This window comes from Marmota marmota, unplaced genomic scaffold (genome assembly GCF_001458135.2).
Source record: "Marmota marmota marmota unplaced genomic scaffold, marMar, whole genome shotgun sequence".
Taxonomy (NCBI): Eukaryota; Metazoa; Chordata; class Mammalia; order Rodentia; family Sciuridae; genus Marmota; species Marmota marmota.
The window spans coordinates 10,482,563-10,492,685 of NW_026000174.1; positions in this window are offsets into that span (position 1 = coordinate 10,482,563).

The following is a 10,123-nucleotide window of genomic DNA, read 5'->3' on the forward strand; positions in this document are numbered from 1 at the left end:
TCTACAGTTTCCCATGACATAAAGTGCCCAGGAGATCCCATCACATCTGTTCTTCTTTCTCTGGGATGTGTCCAGGGGCTTGGACTTATTTGCCCAGGAGGAACCATGTTTAGCCAATTTGGAATGCATTGTGCTTCCAGCACACTTTAGTGGCCCCCACTCAGGAAAGAGTTGAGCTATGACACAGCCTCGAGGAGTGAACACCAAGCAGGGTTCAGAAAGTAGGGACTTCCCTCTCAACGGGACTGAATCTAGGGATTTCTGACTTCAGAAATGTGCTGCTGACCCTATAAAATATCTGGAGCCAATATACTAAAAGACACTTCGTAATCCAGCCTGTTGCTTAACTCTTATAATCATTTTCCCCAAAATTTGAGGTATCACTAAAACAAATACATATGGATTCTCAGGGTTGGAAAATATCCAGTGGTTGTTTAGTCCTCCCCAACCCCTAGGACACTCCAGCACATTTGAGGATGAAGACCTGTCCTTGAGTACCTCCAAGGGATCACCTATGCCTGCCTACATACCTCTGGTGACAGAAAGCTCACTGTCCCTACGGCAGCTACTGCCATGGGTGGACAATGCTGGCTATTAGAAAGTTCTTCCTACATTGAGCCAAAATCTGTCCTTCTGTTTTCATGTGCTAGATCTTGATTTTAGACCTTCCTTCTCACCCATACACACATCTTTGCTTTCAAAACAGTCACCTCAAGAAGCCAGACACTTATTCTGAAAATATTACACAGAATTCAGATTGCCCTTTGGGATCTGTCTTGGGAACCAAAGTTAGCTCCCGAGTGCTCTGCAAGCCAATGCCTTTTTGTTACGACTTTGCCTTGTTTGTGATCCCCACTTCATCCACCTTCCCCACCAGCCATGGCTCAGCATCCCTTTTCATCATTTCCAGTTGGGAGATGAAGAGTCACCGCTGAGGAGATCCAGAGGAAGGAGACAGGGTCTTGGAGAGCAATGTGCAGCAAGGAGTCCAAGAGTGGTCTGATCTGTAACATTTCCCTTACAGTAAGCGTCAGCTCGTAAGACATTTCTCTCAAGAAGGTGGCCTTCCCATGTAGTAAGTACTGTGTCTGCCGCTAACCAGACCATGGGCTTCCGTGAGGTACAATCCAAAGCAAGAATCCCAAAGCCCTACTCTTCCCACCTTGGGTGACAAACCTTGCAGGGCTCCAAACTGCATCCCTAAAGCTTTTGGAGTCCCAGAGTCTTGCCCACTGGAGATGGACCCCCCAGACACAGCCTGGTGGCACAGCCAACCTCAGGAGCTGGGCCAAGTAAGGGACTCTCCATAGCTATACCCTGAGAGGATGCTGGCTGTGGACAAGGCCATTCCCTCCTATAGGAGGACCCAGGAGTCTCTGACAGCTGTTCCCCAGCCACCAGGCCAGTGCTACTCTAGAAAGCCCATCAAAACAGACCCAGTTTAGAAAGGCCGCAGAAGCTCTGACCACAGGAAAAACAATTTGAGGAAGAACTCTCATAAGTCACCACTGCTCTTTTTTTTCTCCATACCTTTCTCCATCATTTTGGTGCTTCCTAATTCAAGCAGCTTGACTAGAGAAAGTACAGAAGCTGTGAAGCCACTAACACGCTGTGTGACTTTATGAAAGTCACTCACCTCACTGAGCCACCTCTGTTTCTGCATCTGTGAAATGGGCATAACAGTAATACATAACCCTACCTACCTCACAGGGCTGTTGTGAGGATCAATGAAATAATGTATGTGCAAATAAATGATAAAAAATAATGATTACTTTGTATCTGTTTATAAGGGAGAGAGAAAATCCTGTCTTGAATCAGACTGACTTAGGTTCAAATCCTGTCTACATCACTTGCTGTGTAACCTTGGCCAAGTCACTGAGCTTCTCTGATTTGTTTCCTTCATAAATGAGGGGGTTTATGGAAATTCCCAGCTGGGCCTGGCAATTAAAGCTTAGTCAGTTCAATGAGTGCTCTTTCAGGAAGTAGTTAGGTGGACTGCTGTGCGGAGGAGGAGGAGTCCCAGGAGGATACAATTTAAGGAGCCATATAGGGCATGTGGTGTGTGGGCCCTAAGGGTGGAAACAGCCACAAATACATTCAGCCCAGAAAAGAAGGAAAACTTGACACAGTGCTATGGGAACCTAGGGAAAAAAGCACAGTTCTTCTCAGGGCTTTATGGGTGGCCCAGCTGGCCCTTGAGGGTAGCTTGGATATTGACAGAATAAGCAAGGAGGTTTAGGCCCAGCAACTGGCACAGACCTGGCAGCCAGGCAGGGAGGGTGGTCCAGGACAGTGTGCATTCCCAAAGAGCCACTGCACAGGGGAGCGTCAGGGGGACAGGTGGTGTGCTCAGTGCAGTTTCATTGTGCCTGCGTCTGACTTGAGTTCAGCCATCTGCTTAGCAAAAATGTGAGAAAGAAGGCACACAAAGCAATGCAGGTGGTGCCATGCCGTGGGTGAGGGAGTCAGGTGAGTGTGGACTGGAGTGGGGATGTGCTGCTTATGAGCCCCTCGCTGCCCTTACTGAAGCCAGTGACCTCACCCGGACTCAGTTTAGCTTTTGTACTGGGGGGACTTCATTCTGGCTGATGCGGCAGCTCCAGGCACATGCCAGCTCATCATTTCTGTTCCTGCCCCAGGTATGGACCATGTAGGCAAAGCAACAGTCAGAAGTCTGCTAGAGGGAACTTTGAGGCACCTTGAGCAGGACCACCTCATGACACCCATCCCAAACAGGGTCCCTGCAAGCTTGGAGGCCAGCAACAGCTGCCACATCATCACCTCTCTGACCTCACCTCACACTCCCAGGACCACCCAAAGCCCTTTGCCCTTTTAGGAAGGACCAAGTCTCACAATCCTATTCTGCTTTGGGGCCAGATCTGCCTGTGCAGGGTGGCCATGGTACCCGCTGGCCATACCTCAGTGCCCAGCCCAGCTCTGTAGCCCAGGATATAACCACCCAGTTCTGTAAACCACGGTGTGGCCTAAGTTATAGCATTTGTGTAATTGCCTATTTATTCACCCTAATTCTAGCTTCCTTTTGCAAATTATTCCAGAAACAGTCTGCTGTGAATAGGGGCTTGGCCAAGATCAGCTGTGGCCAGAGCACCAGCCCATCCCTTTCCTGGATCGCAGTCTCTTCACACTGACCATCTGTGTCTGCCTGTGTCCCGGGGGCTCAGGACTGATGCAGGCGGTTGGCAGGGAAACGAGGCCCCGTGATCATTTCCCAGAACAAAACAACCTTGATAACAGGCCCATCAAAAGGAGGGGCTGAGGCTGGTTTCCAGGCCCTGCAGGGTCCTGGCTCTGGCAGCTCCATCTGCCCAGACAGCCCAGTGCCCTCAGTCTCCTTCAGAACATTTGGGACAATGTGGCATAAGCAAAGCTGTAGAAGCACTCTGGTGACACAGTTGCCCAGTCTGGGGTACAAGGACCAAAGGAGCTCCTGAGGAGAAAATTTGATCCATGGAAGCCAGAGGATCACTGTGTACCCATAGCAGCCAACCCCCAAAAAGGATACAAACCCCAAAAAAGGCTTTGAGGTAGCAATGCCTGGCTCTGATGCTCACGAGCAGTGTATCTCAGCCTAATGCATCTGGCCCTGCTACTCCCCCAATATACAGGGCGTTTCAAAACCTTTGTCAACATATTCCAGTTAAGTGTTCTAGCCCATTGTCTTCCTTATGCCAGGTCCCTCCCCCAAAGCCTAGACTTCCTTTTACTGGGAGTTGGGTAAAAGCCCAGTTAAGCCACATTTGAAATCCTTTAGGGAGCAGGCCAGCTGAAGAACAAAGGGTACTTTCTCACCAACCCCAGTTAGTTCACTTTATAAATCTTGTACTGAATTTGCATAATAAACACCCTTTGGTAACTTACAGGTCACCTCGCTCCTTCACATCCATAGTTTCCTTTACAGAGCCATAGAATACATGGCACCATTTTATACTTTTGTCTGGCTGCCCTTTACTACCTCGTCTTCATAGGAAACATCTGCTCAGCCTTCAGCATTGCATAAGCTCTGTCTTCTTGGCTTCAGGAAGCAGAATCAGTCCAAACCCCCTTTATGCTGCCCTGTACCTGAGGAAGACTTTTGACATCAGATTACAGTTGTTCACAGGCAGAATCAGCTCTTTGGGGGAAAGCACTAATTTGTAGCATTGGCCAATTTCTGTGGTGTGAGTATGCTCATCGGTGTGGGTTTCAGACCACGAATGTTATGTCACTGATAAGCGGGGAAGAGAGGCACACAGTGGGCTTTGGAGAAACCAGAGTGACACAGTCCAGCACACCTCCAGTTCTGTCACTGAACTGCATGCTTGAAAGAGGAGGAGCTCCGCCTTGTTCTTGATATCCCAAGTGCCCAGCACACAGAAAGGGCTGAAAACAGGTTAGAGGGACTCCTGCCACCTGACAAGTAAAGTATTTCTAGTCCCACGATGTTCTCTTTCGCTCAAGAAACAAATTAAAGTTCTTAGCTTTTATGGTAGGTGTCAGGTTAAAGAGAGCATAGATTCTGGAGTCAGGCTGCTTGGGATCAGATTCCAACTTTGCCACTCAAAGGCTTTGCAAACTTGGGCAAGTTTCTTGACCTCTCAGTTTCTTTGTCTGTAAGAGACAACACTACCCACCTCTCAAAGTGTTGTTGTAAGGCTTCCATAAGGTAACCCTCTACAGTTTTTGAACAGTACCTGGAGTACAGGAAGTACCAAGTGTTAGAAATCGCGATGATGATGTTCTGTCTCTGTTCTTCATTGCTATTCTACTTAGGTCTCTTGCATAGTACAAGAGGATTTCTACTTCTTGACCTTTACTCAAGCCACTCCCACCACTTACCATCACACACCTTCAGTGACTCCCACCCTGTCCATCCACAGTGGACCCTGTCCTCACACTCACCCTCCCCTCAAACTGAGCCCTTTTTCCTCCAGTCTCCCAGTGCCTTCTGGCTCACATCATGTTAGGTCTCAGAAGCAGATTTCATTAGACATTCTGTAGACTGAACATTTATGTTCTCTTAAAATCCATATGTTGAAACCTAAACCCCTCTGTGATGGTATCTGAAAGTGATCACTTTGGGAGGTGATTAGATTGAGGGAACTCATGTGAGTAGGATTAGAGTCCTCACAGGAGAGACCCCAAGAAGCGATATAGTGAAAAGATGGCTGCAAATGATCCAGGAAATAAGCTTCTGTGGCTTGGAGGCTGAATGTTCCCTAAAGACCCATATTAAAGGCCTGTCGCCCAGGACTGGGTGCCATTGTGAGTGGGGAGGCCTTTAAGAGCAGGGCCTAATAAGAGGTCCTGAGGTCATTGGTGGCATGTCCTTAAAGGGAATTATGAGACCACCGCCTCTCCCTCCCTTTTTCTCTGCTTCTTGGCTTGAGATGTGAGCCCTTGCTATGACATGCACTCCCGCCAAGATGTGCCACTTTCAACAGAGACCCAGATCAGTGAGGCCACCCAATCTTGGACTTGAACCTCCAGAACCAGATCAAAAATAAAACACTTTTTACTTCAAAGTAGCCTGCATCAGGTATTTCATTAAAGTGATGGGAAACTGTATAATACACAATTTCTCACCAAACAATAAATCTGTCCGGGCCTTCATCTTGGACTTCCCAGCATCCAGAACTGTCAGAAATAAGTTTCTATTCTTTAGAGGAAAGGGGTGGTAGCTCAGAGGTAGAGCACTTACCTACTATGCACAAGGCCCTGAGTTTAATCACCAGCACCAAATCTTCCTCTTCATCATCATCATCATCATCATCATCTATAAGGTACTATTTATTATAGCAGCCTGCACAAACTAAGACATTTACAAATTCTGTTAAGCACCTGCCAATGCCAGGCCCAGGGTTATGTCTGGGAAATCCCAGATGAATCTTGCATATTCCTCCTTTGGGGAAGATGGTAGAAAAGAGAAGCAGAGGACCTGGGAATGTAGTTCAGTGGTACGGTGCTTGTCTAACATGCACAAGGCTCTGGGTTCTATCCCCAGTACTGCAAAATTAGAAAGCAGGAGGGCAGGAAAACAAATTCCAATATGGTGACCAATGCTTCAGTGGCTCCAGGCAGAGTCCTTTTCCCCATTTAATCCTCTCAATAGGGCTATGATAGAAGCCACTTAGAAAGTACTTTATTTCATAGATGAGAAAACCAAAGTTCAGGATGTAAAATGACTTACCTATTGTTATACTGCATATAAGTATAGTGCCTTGAATACAGTATGCCCTTAACTAATATTAAATTGAAGTAAGTATCATTTAACTTAGAGTAAGCCTCCACACTAAGGCAAGAACCCGGTCTGAATTTTCCTTCAGGATTATTTCTACTCAACTACAGGCCAAGGATAAAACCAGCCTTCCAAATGTTAAGACTCCAATCTAGGAGTTTCTATTGGGTGTAAGAGAGACTTTGCCTTTTGGTTTTATTTCCCCCATTGGGTTTCTCCTGCTGAAGTTAAGTTCTCCTCTCACGAGAAGAACATCACATAATCCCTTATCCCTCCCTGTCCTCTCCAAAGGGCGCCAAGCAGAAGGGTGCCAAATTCAAAAGTTATCTTAACCAATCCTCCAGGATCACAGTGACCACTCGCTCGTTCCTGAGACACCCTGCCAATCAGCACCCACCAAGTCACCAAGCAACCCTTCTTAAGCTGAAGCTTGCAAGCTCACGCTCTCTGCTGTCTGCTCTCTTCCTCTCCTTTTTGTGCTCTCTTCTCCTTTTCTTCCCCTTTGGGCAGCCTCCCCGCAATAAAATCTCTTGGTTGAATCTCTGTGAGTCACTCGCCTTTCAGTTTCCACTGATGTTTCAGGTGACCTTGAGCAAGTCCCTTCACCATTCTAGGCCTAAAAGCTTCCTTGGGAAAATGTAGCATGGTAGAGTTCAGTTCTACCAGCTGGAAGTCTCTTTTAGCCAGAGCTGGACAGACAGATGGTCTTCTTACCCATGTAGACATACCTACAGAGACCAGAAGATCCTCAATGAGGCTGCTACAGGGGCTCCAGACCTGGGGCTGGCCCCTCATATCTTCTGTCACCTTTACTCTTGTGGCAAGAATCTGACATAAAAATGAAGTTCAGTGACAGAGCAATTCTGTGATTTCTGTATTTTCCAGTGTGAAATGCTGGACTGTGTTAAGTTCTACTGGGGATAGATCAGGAAAAAAATGGAGTCACTCTGATGGCAGGTCACACTACTGGCACTCCCATGAGTGTAGTTGGAAAGTTCCATGAGGGGGCGTCTCACTCCACTGAAACAAGCTGCTCTCACCTCCTTAGAAGAGAAACCAGGGTAGAGAAGCTAAGCCTCCCCCTCCTTCCTGAGCAGAATTTCTCCCTCATATGGCTGCTAAGAGAGTAGAATTATCATACAAGCCAAGCAAGGTGGTGCATGCCTGTAATCCCATCAATTTGAGAGGCAGAGGTGGAAGAATCATAAGTTCAAGGCCAGTTTGGGCAATTTAGCGAGAGTATCTCAAAAAATAAAAAGAGCTGGGGATTAGCTCAGTGGTAAAGTACCCCAGGTTTCAATTCCCAGTATACCAAAAAAAAAAAAAAGAGGGGAGACTACTACCATAATGTGGCAGTCACTGGCTATTTTTTTTTTTTTTTGGCATGGAATCTGAGATTGTTGTGGTAGGAAAAAAAAAAAAAATCTTGTGACTCACCATCAAATGTGGAGAAGAAAAAGACCTGAATAGCCAGGTATGGTGGTACACACTTGTAATCCCAGCAACTAGGGAGGCTGAGGCAGGAAGACCGCAAGTTCAAGGCCAGCCTTAACAACTTAGTAAGACTCTGTTTCAAAACAAAAAATAAAAAGATGTAGCTTGGTGGTAGAGTTCAATCCCCAATACTGGAAAAGAAAAAAGAAAAGAGAAGAAAGAAAACTGGCTTTGAGCTAGCAAAGCAGATCCAGACGCTGGCTCTGCCATACAACCTTAGCAAGCAGCACCATCTCTCTCTATCTCAACGACTTTATGCATGAAGTGGGGATAAAATACTTGTATTACCTACTTGTATTACCACGCAGTGATGATGGGGTTAGGAGGAGAAAACACATGCAGAGTGCCTGACTGCCTCCTTTCTGCTCTCTCCTCTCCACCCTGTTCAGGGACCTCTCTATCCCCAGTACTTAGCACTGCCCTCAGTTGAGGATAGAGAGGTCCACAGCTTTACCCATGAGGAAACAGCCTCAGAGAGGTAGAGGGACTTGCCCAGTCTACAGCCAGGGAAGGAGGAACCAAAGCCAGGCAGGCCTAGGATCCCTGACTCCCAGCCCTCTCTCCCACACACTACCTTGTGGGCATACAGTCCACTTTACATGTTGGAGTCTTTCTTCTTTCAACACCTTGGCTGGTGAGTAGCAGCTTTAGAACAACAGCCCCAAACCATGGAATCATTTTTCAAGGTCTATCAAAAAGTCAAATGGGACCTAAGCAGCTTTTTGAATTTGTTTCCCAGCCATGGGTTTGGCTAGTTCTGCCTATGATGAGCCTCAGTTAGGTTGATGCTTCACTACTCTGCATTAATCTGATAATCAGCAGCAGCCAGAATCTGACGCCCCAGACAAATGGCTCTTCCTGATCCCCCTTCAGTAGATCTTTGCTGCCAAAAGCCAAGAAACAAGATCTTTCATCAATTCCAAGACACATTTTTTACAGATTCCAGAATCTCTGAAATTGGGATGAGACTTAACCATGAATAGTTCTTTTTTTTTCCCATCAGGATTGAATCCAGGGGTGCTTTACCACATAGCTACTTTCCCATTCCTTTTTTATTTTTTGAAAGAGTCTCACTGACAACTGAGGCTGTCCTTGAACTTATGATCCTCCTGTCTCAGCCTCCTGAGTCACTGGGATTACAGATGTGTGCCACCTGGCTGGGCAATAGCATCTCATAATTGCCTGGCTTTATTCTTATGTGGTGGAACATAAAATAAGATTATGTCTTCAAATTTTCTTAGATGAAATGAGATCCAGCATTGACCAGCTGGGGCAATTACACTTCAATTCTGTGCACTGTTTCCCCGGGCTATTTTGACCATGGAGGCTCACTTTCTTCTAAACTTGCTGTCCTTCATTTCACTGATAGGAAAAATAGCCAGGGCCACAAAGCTATCCATCTGCAAGCCAAGAAGAGAGGCCCTCAGGAGAAACCAACCATGCTATCACCTTGATCTCTCAGACTCCAGCCTCCAGAACTAGGAGAAAATTAATTTCTGTTGTTTAAGCTGCTCAGTGTGGGGCGCTTGTAATAGCAGCCCTGCAAACTAATACAACGAAGAGGCAGAGACACAGCAGTATAATATCTAGGAAGAGGCTGAGAGAGGATTTTGTACCCAAAGTCCTGAGACAGAGAGGAGTCATTAAGCTGCATGATAGAGCAAGAGAAGACACGCCTGGAGCTTATTTACTTTTTTAATCCTCAAGAACTTGGTGAATGGCTGGGGTTGTGGCTCAGTGGTGGAGTGCTTGCATAGCATGTGGGAGACCATGGGTTGGATTCTAAGCACTTCATTAAAATAAAGGTCCATGGACAACTGAAAAAAAAAACAAACTTGGTGAAATTTGTCAGTTTTCTGCTTTGCTTTAAAGAAAATCCAGGTAGACCCAACATGGCGACCGGCGAGGAGGCAGCACTTTCAGTACCTCCACAGTAACGGGATCAGAGAGACCCATTAATACGCCTAGATTCTACCTGCTGAGAAACTTCTAGCAAAATTCCGCTGAAAGGAGACCTGCCGGGAATTAGTAAGTTTATTGGAGGTGTCAGTTTGTCCCAGACAAGTGAATCTCGGCCACGCGGCGCAGAGGTCCAGTCCCGCCGGCTGCCGCCGAATGTCCACCGCCCGCCCATTGCGGCGAACGTTCGAACAGCCGCTGCCCGCCCGGCTCTGCGAACGGCCCCACCCAACTGGCGAACGGCCCCGCCTGCCCGGCTCAGGAGGCAACGTGAAGGGACTCTAACCAAGCCTTTATGAAATAGCGAACTGGGAACTAAAACCAGAGATTGAGTCAGACCAGATACAAGCCAATCCCACCCCTCCCTTCGGACACTCCAGCAAGGAGCCAGGGGCCCGCCATAGCAGAGAGGGGAAGTCACCAAAGTTCGGCCAA